The sequence below is a fragment of the Lactuca serriola genome, chromosome 8 (genome assembly GCF_051521515.1).
Source record: "Lactuca serriola cultivar US96UC23 chromosome 8, Lser_US96UC23_V15, whole genome shotgun sequence".
Taxonomy (NCBI): domain Eukaryota; kingdom Viridiplantae; phylum Streptophyta; class Magnoliopsida; order Asterales; family Asteraceae; genus Lactuca; species Lactuca serriola.
In genome coordinates, this window is record NC_136415.1 from 158,457,719 (window position 1) to 158,467,226 (window position 9,508).

Here is a 9,508-nt window from a genome sequence, read left to right on the forward strand (position 1 = left end):
TCTATGCTGGATGAATGTTTTTATACATGTTTTAAATGTTTAAAACTGTATATGTATTTTATATCTACAAATATGTTGGGTATTACATGTATAGATGAATGATGAGAGATAAAAGATGATGTGAGTATACATTGGCAGCTATGGACTTAGTACCTATTAGATAAACATTGGTAGCTATGGACTTAGTACCTGTTAGACGCTGGTAGCTATGGACTTAGTACCTGTTAGGAATTGTTAGCTATGGACTTAGTACCTATTAGATAAACACCTGTAGCTATGGACTTAGTACCTGCTAGACGCTGGTAGCTATGGACTTACTACCTGTTAGGAATTGGTAGCTATGGACTTAGTACCTATTAGATAAACATCGGTAGCTATGAATTTAGTACCTGATGAATGAAATTTAGCAGCTATGGAATTAGTGCTTTACGAATGAGCATGGGCATCTATGGACTTAGTGCATCTCTTATAACCATGGAAGCAAGGGACTTCAGAATGAACGAATGCAGGATAGATGACTCTTAGGGTAGACTCTTATGAGTAAGGAAGATAATGGGGATGGGTAATTGGGTTGATTGTTTGATTGTTTAAACATAATAAATATATTATTGTGGGTGAAAACCCTATGTACTCACCAGGTTTCCCAACCTGACCCACTCAGTTTATTTATATCACAGGTGTCAAAATGAAGTTATATTACACTAAGATATTAAAGAGATTTAGATCACTAGTGTAAATAAATGTAAGTTCTATTTATGCTTATTATTCTGTATTGACGATGACATCCCAAATGTTTTAAAATGAATAAAATACGTTTCTTCAAAAATGTTTTGATAACGTATTTATCGTGTTTTTCTGGAAACAAATTCCGCAACACTTTTATAAAAAATATTACTCTGATTTTCAAACAAGCATAAACAAAAAAATTCGGTCTTTTCTGGCCGTGAAAATGGGGATGTTATATTTGGTATCAGAGCATTAGTTTAAGCGAACTAGGAATATGGATTTATTTCTAGACTTAAACTTAGAATGCTAAGCAATGATTATGAGGAGTGTGTCTTAGGTAATACACCTGAATAGACACAAGCACTGTCTTATTTAGGGAAAATGCCTAACATGCTTTTATGTGCTAAATGATTTATGATGCTAAATGTATGATTGGATCTATTGTCTGTTGCCGACCGGATATGGAAACTTTATGTGTTCAGATTTCTAAACGTTTAATTGCGGTATTAGAACTGGCATGTAACTTTTCGGAGTGATAAGGAGATTTACACGTCGATCGTAAATAAAATCTTTCTTATCTAAATTCTCGTCGCTACACACCGAACGTTTAAATTGGTGAATAGATTGAAATGGAAAGAACCCGCAGTGGAGCTGGGAATGTGAATGGGAATTTGAATCAACCCCCGGTGATTCAGCAAATACCTGTTGTAGTAGAAGATGTACCCGAGCCAATCACCATGGCTGGAGTACAAGCCATGATTCAGGCTATGTTAGCTGAACAAAGGGAAGAAATGAGGCGGATTTTGAATAGGGACGGACCTACCATACCCGTTGAGCAACCAGAGCTGATTCCCGAGCAATCGGAGGAAGGGAACGATAGCCGCCAAGTGAGTCAAGTTGAGACTCAAGGAGAACGAAGGAATGGCCCAGAAAAGGGAAACAACAAGGATGGGCGAATGTATAAGAATTTATTAGGTGCCAAGCCACCAAGTCTTTCTAGAAGCCCGAAGCCGGTTGAGATAATGGATTGGATCTCCAAGATGGAGATGGTGTTTGAAAGTTGCAGCTGTAGTGAGAAACAGAAGACTGTCTTCGCAGTAAGACAACTGAAAACTGGAGTCTTGAGCTGGTGGAAGCTATTGGCAGATACGATGCCATGAGGAGAAGCCCTAAGGATGTCATGGGAAGAGTTCTTGGAGCAGTTGAAAATGCAGTACTGCTTAGAGATATATTTGATAGACCTAAACAACGAGTTTCAGAACTTGAATAAAGGGAAGATGAGTATGCCACCGCATTCACCGAGAGGATGAAGCTATTTCCCTAATTGGTTCCTACTGAACTCTCCAAGATTGATAGGTTTGCTAACGGACTGCCCACAGACTTTGGCCCAATGGTCAAAATGGAAACTACGTTGAAAACAGCCGTTAGAGCAACTAAGAACGTAGAGACCCAGATAAGAGAAAAAGGTCTAGAAAAAGATAAGGCAGGAGAAAAGCGGAAGTTTGAAGGATCTTCAAGGTCTAACAAGGAGAGAAAGTTCTCAAAGCTTGGAGGAGGAGAAAGAGGTGAAGCGATATGGTGTGATAAATGCAAGAAGAAGCATTCTGGGAAATGCAACGAAGAAGTGACTTGTTACAAGTGTAGAAGGACTGATCACTATTCCAAGGATTGTACAAATAATGATAAGGTATGCTACGGATGTGGAGGCAAGGGGCACCTATCTAGAAATTGCCCAAAGAAAAACGAAGCAGCAAGGCCGGAAACGCCACCAAGGCCAAGGACATTTCACATGATCCTCGACGAAGCAAATAACAATGCGAGGAATCAAGGATTAGGACTCCATATCCAAAGATCGAGTTATGCAGTAGCCATAAAATCATATGAGGTAGCCTATTAGAGGCATAGTCTAGGGTAAACTTGAACACCTATGTAATAGTTTCAAGAAATAATAAAACCTTCGTTTTGTTATTTGGTGTGTTAAACTGTTATGTGATTTTCTTGTGTGGTGACTTGGAAAACTGCGAGACAATACTTGGGACGAGTATGAGTAGGTGTGAATGGTAGTAGAGGCCTATACTACCGGAAGCACAAGACTCGTACTTGGATCAAGGAAAGTCACAAGGTTACCAAGGCACTAGTAATTGATTATGTTTTGTTCAAGTATGTCGTTACCATTGATTCGATAATGACTAAGAAGATGATTACTATTCCGACCCTAGTGGTCATATCATATCGAGTCCGAGTAAGATATGTATTTTATGTGGTTCTGAGAACCAAGCTCGATGTAGTGTCTGACTTAAGCCAAAATATTGAAGTGAAATATAATCGAAGCGATCAATAGAAGTATCGCGATCATTATTAAAGTAAGAAGCTTATAGCAAGAGATGCTACATGCTAAAATGTGATTATATCACATTAGAACATGAAGGAAGGTACATTTCATTCAGGAATTTGACTCTAAAAGACCTGAGTCTAAGCGTTACATCATACAATGAGAGGTCATTATAACATAACCCATCATTATGTTACGATAATCAAAGGAAAGAACCTATCTTAAATTAAGTCTGTTAAGAAGGAGCAGGAGTCTCCAATAAGGATCAAATTTGTAACTCGAAGGTTACGATTAAAAGTACAACATGGTATGAAGAGCAGGTGCAAGATTGAGTACCGTCAGCAATCAAGAAGTCCAAGAGTTAGATACTCCTTCGAAGGAACAAGGAAGTTACGAATATTACCTAGGATGAAGAGATAACATATGGAGTCATGTGCACCTTGTTTCATTGATGATTCCGGGACGTAATCATCCTAAGGGGGATATACTTGTAACGCTCGTAGATCCAGGCTAGTCAATCTAGAGATGATAGGGGTTGAAAATGACTTTTCGACTAAATATTATTTAGAATAAATAATCTTAACCAAGTTTTAGTACATGTTACAAGAGTTCCATACATATAAAGAACGCCGAAATCCGAGTTATAACAAAAAAGTTATGACCCGTCGAAGTTTCGCGACGAAACCGGCACGACACCAGGAAACATAAATAGTGAATTTACGATAGAGCAAATTTTAGCATTAGAAATCTAAACTAAAGTCGTAGAATACGTTAAACCGAGAGCGTCCATAAAAAGAACGCCCAAATCTGACTTCGTATCAGGAAGTTATGATTTTTCGAAGTTTCGGCTTAGCAGTGTACAACCCGAAGTTCGAATAGTAGATCGAACGGTTTTAGCCAGCACAGCCTAAACGAGAATCGAAGATCTCTTTAATAGTAGCATAATGATAAAATGACAGGCGAAAACGGACGTCGGATGAAGAAGTTATGACATTTTAACGGACCAATCCTGTCCTGGCCTGTTAATAATATAAGTTTTAAAATAAAGTCAAAATTAGCCGATGGAGTCTAAACGAAAGTTGTAGAGTACGTTACCGTCTACGCGTGGATATAAAGAACGTCGAAAACGGAGCTCGTATGCGAAAGATACGAATTTTAGAAGTTAAGTGTGAAATTTGTGAAGCTGATGCATAGAGTGATGACGTGGCTCGATTTGGACCGTCCATTGCTGATCGGAGGACCCGCTTCGGATGAAGGACACGTCGCCCTTCACTACGCCCCGCATCCGATGTTGGGTACGCCCAATGTACCTCGGCCTTATCTCTTCCGAGCCACATGCGAGACAACTGGATGCGAGGTGGCACTCTTATCCGGACTACACCCATCGTACTTCGGAGTTACGCCCAGCATAATCCGACGTCTGGGCACTATAAATAGACGTGCGGGGCTGCCTTCTTTCTCACCCCAAAACCCACTCTCTCTAACTTCTTTCTCTCTCTAAAGGTTCCTAACCCCCTAAAAGCCTAGGGAACCCCCTAGCACCCGTGGGAAGCCCCGAGGCTCCCGGAGTCCCGAGAAAAAGGGTCTTTTGGTTTGGAAACGCTGCTCCGAGCAAAGCCCGATTTTCTTTAAAACCCGCTGTAAGTGAGCTACACCTACATAATGTTTAATATAGCTTGTAATTAATTATAGTAACATTATTAGGGCCTTAAAATAATTATTTGGGCTATTATTATGAGTTATATAGTGTTGTTTAACGCTTATATAATAATAATAATAGCTAGACTATTAAATTAGTCTCGGTGAATATTGAACTAAACCCTAGTGGTAATAATACTAGATTTTGTCGAGGGAAATTGTTTTAAGAGTAACGAAGTGCTGTCCGAGTACCGAGTCACCACCTTTCCAGGTGAGTGCATAGTTACTTTCATCTTACACATAGATATGAAGTATTTTATATAAACTAAGTGCTATGTGTGCATACTATCTGAATACTTGATGTCTACGCTGTATGAACGTTTTTATACATGTTTTAAATGTTTAAAACTGTATACATATTTTATATCTACAAATATGTTGGGTATGACATGGGTAGATGAATGATGAGAGATAAAAGATGATGTGAGTATACATTGGCAGCTATGGACTTAGTACCTATTAGATAAACATTGGTAGCTATGGACTTAGTACCTGTTAGACGCTAGTAGTTATGGACTTAGTACCTGTTAGGAATTGGTAGCTATGGACTTAGTACCTATTAGATAAACACTGGTAGCTATGGATTTATTACCTGTTAGACGCTGGTAGCTATGGACTTAGTACCGGTTAGGAATTGGTAGCTATGGACTTAGTACCTATTAGATAAACATCGGTAGCTATGAATTTAGTACCTGATGAATGAAATTTAGCAGCTATGGAATTAGTGCTTTACGAATGAGCATGGGAATCTATGGACTTAGTGTATGTCTTATAACCATGGAAGCAAGGGACTTCAGAATGAACGAATGCAGGATAGATGACTCTTAGGGTAGACTCTTATGAGTAAGGAAGATAATAGGGATGGGTAATTGGGTTGATTGTTTGATTGTTTAAACATAATAAATATATTATTGTGGGTGAAAACGCTATGTACTCACCAGGTTTCCCAACCTGACCCACTCAGTTTATTTATATCACAGGTGTCAAAATGAAGTTATATTACACTAAGATATTAAAGAGATTTAGATCACTAGTGTAAATAAATGTAAGTTCTTGTTATGCTTATGTTTCTGTATTGATGATGACATCCCAAATGTTTTAAAATGAATAAAATACATTTCTTCGAAAATGTTTTGATAACGTATTTATCGTGTTTTTCTAGGAACAAATTCCACAACACTTTTATGAAAAAATATTACTCTGATTTTCAAACAAGCATAAACAAAAAAATCGGTTTTTTCTGGCCGCGAAAATGGGGATGTCACAACATGATACAACTATTTTCACCTGATCCAAACGATTATGATGAATCTATTCAAGTTATAATCGAGTTCATCTCGCGCCACCCCATTGCAGTTCCTTTAACCAAATTCCCAAACCCTAACTTTCCACTACGTCTACTTCACAAAGCTTTTGAAAATATCAAGATCGAAAATGGTGTTCTTGAGTGTTACCTCATTAATGGCAGGATTTTCGGCGTTACTAAGGATAATTATCTTAGAGCTATTGGGGTTTCCCCAAATTCGGAATGGATTCAAGCTGTCGGGCCAATTGCAGAAGAATTCCGACATGAACTGGTCCCCTTGATATCTAAACCACCTTAGGTATATTGTAACTTTAAAGTTATTAAAACTTATCGTCTACTAAACCAATTATCTTTTGGTCCCATCGGACGCTTTCCTCAACATATGTTGGACTCACTCCCTTCTGTCTCACCATTCAAAGCAAAACATCTTGAGGTTTCGGAATTGGTTATCCCATCAATTCCTACGAAGACCTAGGATGTTCAGCCCTCAGAAGGTGAGAAATCATCAAGAAAAGGATGTCGAATTAAGAGTAAATCCAAGAAACATCACGCCTCCTCTCCCTCAAATATTTCCAAAAGGTGATCCAAAACCGGTGAATCCTCTCAATAGGATTCACATATCGGTTCTTGACCTTACTCTGGGTCTCCACCTACCCTACCTATCCATTCTTCCGAAGTACCCTTCGGACTCTCAATTCCACATGCACACACACATGGATTCTTCACATGATCTGCACCATCCTCTCAAAAGGATGGCGTCGTCATTGAAAAAAGTTCCTTGCACCCCCCACAACACACCCACGAGTCATTAATATCCTTTTCTCTTCTACACAAGCACGAACCGGGGCCTCTACCATAGTTCCTTAGATTTTCAAGCTAGGAGTTGTTCCTCCGACCTCGGTGGCCTCAACTGAGTGCATATACACCATGGATAAAGGATGCGAATGTGTTACTTCTAATGATTGGAATGAAATATTTGACATGGATCAACTCTGGTGTCCGGATATAACAAGAGATCAAATTGAATATGTCATTCTCGGAATGAGACATCCATCACTTTATAGTAAGCTCACAATAACGCGTACCATCGAGTCTGAGGTTGATTCTCTCCTACCTGCATCAGTTCGACCGCAAATCAATGATGTTCCTGGTAACATGGATGATCCATCGACCAACGAAGCGAAGAAGACTTAAAAAACGAGATGTGCTCGAATCAATGACAATTTTGGATGAGCATGCTTTGAAATACAATCAAGCTACATGAGAAGTTCCCGTTACCAATCTTATTTCAGACAATCCTCCTCATGGTGACCATGCTGATGTTGATGTACAAACTGAGTTTTCCAATACTCGAGTTGATTTTTCAATCCTTTTTCCCTCAAGATCAAAATTTCATTTTCTTCAAGCCTCATCCTCCAAATCACAGATTGATCTTGACCTTCAGTTATCTTCTAAAGATATGGATCTTGGAGATGGTGATAATGATACAAACTAAGATGGTGATAACACTAAAGGTGCTAATGATTTAGATGATGATGATGATGATGAGAAGTCTGAAGGATACAGCTTGGACACGGGATCCTCTGACAAATAAATTGCTAATGATTTTTCTCTTTTGCAACTTCGAGACAAAGTAGATAAATTTGATTCCAAGGTCGACAATGTCAACACCAAAGTCGGAGAACTTGACTCAAAAATCGATTTGGAGATGAGCACAGATACAAAGACAACCTCGACACTGTCAACACCAACTGGATCAATTCATCTCTCTCTGATTGAAGCATACATTAGAAGAAGCTGAGCAGAGATACAAAGACAACCTCGACCACCACCTTTCCACTACCTCTATAATGCTCAAAATTCATGATGATATGATTTCTGCTACCATTGAACTCATCAAGCAAACTCATATCCATCATGAAAAACAGATTTAAAGATTGGAGAAGGAGATCCGAGAGAAAGATGGGATGAACATGTTAATGCAACAAGTTATACACAAGGTAATTCAGTCTGCCCAACACTTTGTGGACATTTTGAAGCACAATTTCGATGAAGTCCTCCGTGTTATGGATGAAAACCTCGATACTCTGAAGGCTCAGGCTCCGACTATTGATGCCTATGAAAAGTTCTCCAAACAAATCAATCTGGGTTTCCAAAGATGTTTGAAAAGATTGATGATCTGAAGTCTGATGCATTGCTTGCATCTGAAGCAGGGTCTTCCCATGCAAAAGAGGGAGAAATTATGACTGCCTGGAAGCCAAGCTCGGAATTAAAGCTTTGAGATGAGTCAACATATGAAGAAGAAGGAGAAGAGTTATTGGTTATTAGTGAAAGGAAAGAAGGAGAAGAAGATAATGATGATGATAAGGACCTGGTGAAAGTGGTGCTTGCTCTTCTATCCGAAAGAGAACAATCTTCAGTAGAAAAAATCTTTTCCGATGAAGATATGAAAAAATGGTCATCTTGTGCATGTCCTGTAAACCTGGCTGAGTCATTCAAATGAAGTATGGAGATGGCCAAACTAAAAACAAAGTCAAATATTGATGCGTTTGAAGCCACCCAACAAGTGCATCCTTCAATTCTCTTCCGAGAATTTTGGAGAATGATCAGGGTTCCCCAATCCAAAAAGATGACGGTCTCTAGACACCGGAATTAGTCTTACCTATTTTCGAGGTACTTGTGATTCCTGCAGCTCAGCCATTCACTCAAGTCACACCTAAAGCGCCCATTAAAGATAAAGGAAAAGGAATTTCATTTGAGCCCATTAGTCTGGTGAAGTCGTTAAAAAAGTATAAGAGTTAGCCACAAGATCTGATTAATCAAGCTATTGAAGAGAGCCTCAGATTTAAGCTCTAAAGGGTTCACCTAACCCTTTTGTCAGAATTTCTCCACTCTGTCCTGATAGGATCTTGCATGAGCATCACATGGTGCCTTGTATGGGCAACAATCTTGTAGTCTCAGATGCTGATCAACTTGACTTCCTGAGATCTCCACATTCTATGTCAAATTTGCTCGTCTAAATCCAAATGAAGATCAAGAAAACATCATCCAAGACAAAAAATAAGTACTTCAAAGATTCTACTCCTCCAACGCTCATACTGAAAAAAAACGTCGGGTCTAAGAAAAGAATCAGACACATTAATGGATGTGGACGAAAAGTCTTGAGCAATTTCTGACAAAACTGCATCTTGTACATATATTTTGTCACTCGAAATTCTCAAAAGCATATTACAATCATGGATGAAGATTTTCCAAGGATCAACCCCAATGACATACTCATGATCGTCGCTCATCTCAAAGATAATAAAACCAATGATACAAGTGTTAGAGCCTATTGTACAACTCTGATTTTTTCTGAACGACTACATCGCTGAGTTTGGACGATCAGATGTTGAATTTTCTCTACTATTCAAGAGCAAGAAGCTCCTTGCTCTAAGTGACACATC